This window comes from Ochotona princeps, chromosome 26, assembly GCF_030435755.1.
Source record: "Ochotona princeps isolate mOchPri1 chromosome 26, mOchPri1.hap1, whole genome shotgun sequence".
Classification (NCBI taxonomy): domain Eukaryota; kingdom Metazoa; phylum Chordata; class Mammalia; order Lagomorpha; family Ochotonidae; genus Ochotona; species Ochotona princeps.
Window position 1 is genome coordinate 31,551,485 of NC_080857.1, and position 6,000 is coordinate 31,557,484.

Consider the following 6,000-nt stretch of genomic DNA (forward strand, 5'->3'; position numbering starts at 1 on the left):
GCGAGGACACCGGAACTTGAACCATTACTCTGTGACTCCCAGAGTCAGCAAACTGGTATGGAGAACGAAGTTGGAATACTCACCCAGGCACTTTCAAGATTTCTCTATTTTTACTGGAAAGGAAGATTTGCAGAGAAGGAAAGGCACAAAGATCTTCCATCTGCTGGTTCATTCCCCGTATGGCCACAGTGGCTAAAGCTGAGCCAATCCACAGCTAGGAAGCAGCAACTTCTTCCTGGTCTGCCATGTAGGTGCAGGTTGCCAAAGCTTTGGGCTTTCCTCCACAGCTTTCTTTCAAGCACTTTGATATGGGAATACAGGTGTCTTAAAAGCTGCTCCACTCGGGCCCGGCGGCATGGTCTAGCGGCTAAAGTCCTCGCCTTGAACGCCCCGGGATCCCATATGGGCGCCGGTTCTAATCCCGGCAGCTCCACTTCCCATCCAGCTCCCTGCTTGTGGCCTGGGAAAGCAGTTGAGGATGGCCCAATGCATTGGGACACTGCACCCACGTGGGAGACCCGGAAGAGGTTCCAGGTTCTCGGCATCGGATCGGCGCGCACCGGCCGTTGTGGCTCACTTGGGGAGTGAATCATCGGACGGAAGATCTTCCTCTCTGTCTCTCCTCCTCTGTGTATATCTGGCTGTAATAAAATGAATAAATCTTTAAAAAAAAAAAAAGCTGCTCCACTCCACTGTTGGACTTTCTTGAGCTATGGTTTTAGTTCTGAAGCTAATTCACATGGATATATATTAGGAGGGTTTGTGGTCTTAGGATCTTTCTTCATTGGGAATTAAGAATGCAAGTAGTCACATCTTGTAATTTAAGAACCAAGTAGGACCCTATTCAAATGGGATATAACTGTATTGAGAAAGGATCAATTTCCAACCAATATCCTGGTTCATACAGATAGATCCCCTGGCCTATACTCCGGGAATAAGCTGAGCTAAAATACTACCTGGAGTGGTTTTAGGATCTTCAGGTGCTTCATAAAGGAGAATCAAGTATTCTGGCCTCTGGTTCCTTGTAACTTGTACTTCTGTTTTGTCTTGACTTTACACAGTGTCAGGTCTGAGCTCAGCATTCAGGGCCAGGAGCTGGAGGAATGCTCATGGACCCATAGCTAGCTGCAATGTTTTCCACTCAGTCAGTACAGCAGCAGCAATGAAAACAGCGGCAGCCCAACAAGTACTTTACGAGTTAGATTTTTAGGGGGTTTCCACAATAGTACCACTAGCCAAGTGAAAAATCTGGGCCCGGCAGCGTGGCCTACTGGCTAAAGTCCTTGCCTTGAACGCCCCGGGATCCCATATGGGCGCCGGTTCTAATCCCGGCAGCTCCACTTCCCATCCAGCTCCCTGCTTGTGGCCTGGGAAAGCAGTTCCTGCATCTGTGTGGGAGACCCAGAAGAGGTTCCTGGTTCCCAGCTTCGGATCAGCCCAGGACCGGCCGTTGCGGTCACTTGGGGAGTGAATCATCGGATGGAAGATCTTCCTCTCTGTCTCTCCTCCTCTCTGTATATCTGACTTTGCAATAAAAATAAATAAATCTTTAAAAAAATTAAAAAAAAAAAAAAAAAAGAAAAATCTATGTCTTTCTAGGCCCTCTGAAGGGCAGAAAATGAATCAGCCATGGGGCCTGCCCAGTTGTCACAGAAACATAGATAATTGTATGGAACTTAACACATTTTATACAACCTTTTTACCTGGACTTTCTTATGTTCCAAAAGCCTGCCCCTTAAACAGGTTGAATTTTTTCCAGTTGCTTTGAGGATGCACCATGAAAATCTCAGCTACTCAGCAGTGCAATACATTCTACACCGAGGCATACATATATCGCTCTCATGTTTAACTGATAATATGACTGGCAGATGAAGAACAGGCCACATAACCAGCACATATGTTGTATAGTTTCTGCCCTATCTGGGGACCTGGTCAACCAGGTCACCACCATGTGGTTCACTTGTAACTAGCACAGCATTTAAAACCCCCATGGAATAACACTTGTCATACTCGTTTTACCAGAGGAAAAGAGGCTACAACACTACCAGAACCATTGGGGCCACTCTGCGGCTGCATGAGTTTATCATCTGTGTTACACTGGGTATATATGGTGGGGACGTTCCTATCTTTCTAAGTTGTTCATTTAACAAATGAACCACTCTGTTCAACTAGAGTCCACCCCTTGAAGCTGTTGTGCCGGATTTTGAAATCGCCAGATAGTCATCAAGTCCAAAGTCGGAGCTAAGGCATAAAGGTGGTTTATTTAGGTTAACCTAGGTTCCCAGCCACCTCCCCCAGCCCAGCATGGCTGGGTGGGGGAGGGGCAGCCGCTGCAGGATCCGCAGGGAAGACTAAAGGAAGCACACGAGCCAGAGAGAGAGAGCGCGAGCCCGTGCCCCCCAGTTCTTATACATTTCAGGCTATTCATTATACAGTCATGATTTAGCAGGCTTCTATTGGTGGGTTTGAAGCAAGCAACTTTCAAAAAGTACAAATTAATGAGCTATAGGGCGGTGAATTTTATCAAACACCGGGCACCTCCTTCCTGAGGAGTGGTCTGCCAGGTGACCTGCCAGGTGTCCTGCCGGGTGTCCTGCCGGGTGTCATGTAGACTATCAGGCCTGGAGTTCAAACAGCCCCCAGCCAAGCCATTAAGGCAGAATCACAAAAGGCAGAAAACATCTAGGTTCTTCAAAGCTAGGCAGATTGTTGTAGGGTTTTTGACCCCTAGTACGGCAGCAACCTCAATTCTTGTCTCGCAGGAAAGAAGAATTTTCGTGCGGACACAGTTTAGTTTTAAAGCAAGATTTATTAGAATAGTTGAGAAAGGAGACTCCCGTCCCAGTGTGAGAGGAGTTAGACTGGGTAGTAGGCAGTTAGGGTATTCTGGGCCCCCACCATGTCCTAGATTCACCAGAGCACGTCTCTTCCAAGGAACAAGGGTGACATTAGCTTATCAATTCCCCACCTGAAGCATCTCTGGCCATTGTGTGGGAGGGCCTCAGGCTGGTCACCTTATCATTGAAAAGAGGACTGGAGGAAGTGTAGTACTCCTATTCCCAAGGCCAGGAATGTCCAATGTCTGACACCTGTCTGGTCTTTTGCCCCAAAGCCAGATACCAGGGGGACCAGGAATTTCCTTTTGTCCTTGGGGAGTCCCTTTGAAGTAAACCTTTAAAAGGTGTGTTCACCACCATTAATACGAGTCTCTTTTTTCTCCATTTCTCCTGCCACTATGGCAGGGGGTAAGGGTCCTTTACCAGAAGTAATATCCATAATCCAATATTGGGTCATATGCATCCTAGTTTGGGGACCAATGTGACCTAATTTCTTGTGTAAACGTGCACTTTGGGGCCATCATTGGGACTGACTTCCCAGCTCACCTCCACACATGGTTACCAGGTTCACTGGCAGACGTCTGTTAGATTCTTCCCTGGCCTCTGCTAGCACAGTTGACCTTTCCCGCACTGTCAGAAGAGAGGCCATTAGGAAGGGAATGGACCCCAGGATTGGCTGTGAGTTGAGAACAATTCCCCAGTATCAACGATAGGAGTTCTTCAGAGTTGGTGCTTGAATCTTTGATGTATGTCACGCAATTACGTAAGTCAGAGGTGGTGGATGCCAAATGCACCTGCCTTCCCCCTCTGGAACCTGACAGAGCAGAAGGTAGCTCACTGTTCCTGTTGGGGGGTGGGGTGCTAATGCATATTGTACTGTTAGGAAGGGGTGGGTCTGATACTGACCAACCCACTCCCATAGACAGACAGCCACTCCCAGTCCTGGATCTCACCATGCCAGTGGGTGCCATGACCTGTCTGCCATATTCTGCTCTCAGTTCTGGCCTTTGCATGTGCTGGCGGGTGCTGCAGCCTGCCTCCATGGTCCAGCCTGGCTCTGCCCATCACCACTCCCAGCTGTGCAAACCTATGGGTTGTTAAGAGTGTTGGTATAATGTTAGTATGTTAGAATGTTAAGAATATTAGCGTTAGGCGATATTAGGCACATTAGGGTGAGAAGCCACTACTTCGCTAGGTCAGGAGGCGTCTGAACTGTGGGAAAGCCCCACTTTAGTGACAAATCTGTCTCCCTTGTTTCTTTGTAACATTCAACTAACCCCGGTGCAGGAATGCAGGGGCACAATTCCCTGGTCCCGGTCCCAGGGACTGAAGGAGCCATAAAGATAAGGGTGCCAGGATAGGATGAGCCATAAATAAGGAGTGTGAGAACAGAATAGACTGCTTGCACCTGGGAGCCACATAAGTCTAAATTTGTTACTTTTGAGTTGACTTTGATATATGTTACAGCCAAAATGGGGTATATAATCTCCAGCCTTATGCTAGGTCGGGGTCCGATCCTCTTGGCTGGCCTGTGTGCCCGGAGTACGATCTGACCCCAGCATGATGCCACAATAAACTCTGTTTGCTTTTTGCATTACCAGCGAGGCTCTTTGTCGTTTTCTGGGGGTTGACTAGCTCGCAACCTAACGTCTGGGGGAAGCTCTGGCCCGGACTCTAACAGGGTCATGTAGTCCCACAGAAACAAGCCCACAAATCCCCTATAGAACCTGTTCCCAGATCCAATTCTCTTGCTTTCCAGTGGATACTGTGACGCAGCCTGACATGGCCCATGCCGTGCTACAAACGCACAGTCAGTACTGTCACATTGCTCAGCCAGGTATGCCAGCCATCCACAACTCCTGTGTGTGCTAACAGGCTACTACTTAGCCCAACTCAGGGCTCCCATGTGAGCAGGTGCCTTGGCCTGACCCAGTCATGCTCTCTGATTTCTTCTCTCTAAACCAGCTCGCTCACCTACCATAGAAAATAGTGGCCTGTTCCATGGAAGACCTGTAAGGAGTGACTCAAACAGCCACCCAGATCCTGGACTCAGAGCCACCTGGAATGCCTGGGATGCCTGCTTACCCAGTGCTGCCGTAAATCCTCTAGGTTTTGGTCTCCTTGATGATCTGTTTATCCAGCACTACTGTAAATCTCCTAGGTCTCGGCCCCCTTAAGGCCCATTTGGCTAAGTAAGCTTAGTGACCTTCAAGTTCAAAGCCTGCACTCCACCAATCCCCTGAGGCGTTTATCCCTGGTGTCCACCTACAGCTGCATCTGCCAATCCCTGACCCCACACTCCCCACACCCACCTCGAGGCTGTTCCCGCTTTCTTCTCATGTTCTCTGTCTCTATTCAGCTCTTGTCTCCTCTCTCTGCCCCACAGCTACCTCTCCCAGCAGAATAAAGACCTCTTCTGTGGCTCACTTGCTGTGTCTAGTGTCCTGGGTTTGTGGCGACAAAAAGCTAACAAGGTCCCAGAAATCAATCCTTACCTGCAGACATGCCCTCCGGGGCCCCCACCCCAACTTAAGCCAGATCCCCTTCGCCAGACAAAATGCAGCTGCACCTGTACCACGTGGTGGCATGTGCTTTGCCTGGGGCAGCATGTCCAGGCTTGGTGTTCCTCACCTTAACTGTGTATCTTTTTTAAAAAATAAAATAAGCCGCTATGTTGGCACACTGGTATAGTTATCACAGATTTGGCATTATCCAGGTCCAGAATGTCTGCCAGCTGTTGGCTGCTTTTCTCCCAGCAGCGTAACACTTGCCTAGGTATAAGGTAATCTAGGCATCTCATTAAGTTCTGCTGGTTGAAAAACAGCTGAGTTTTAAAAGAGTTGCTATTTGTGGGCCTGGCAGTGTGGCCTAGTGGCTAAAGTCCTCACCTTGAATGTGCTAGGATCCTATATGGGCGCCAGTTCTAATTCTGGCGGCCCCACTTCCCTTCTAGCTCCTACTTGTAGCATGGGAAAGCAGTTGAGGACAGCACAGGGACTTGGGAGCCTGCACCCGTGTGGGAGATCTGGAGGAAGTTCCCGGATCCTGGCTTCGGATCAGCTCAGCTCCAGCCCTTGGGGTCGCTTGGGGAGTGAACCATCGGATGGAAGATCTTCCTTTCTGTCTCTCCTCCACTCTGTATATCTGCTTTCCAATAAAAAAA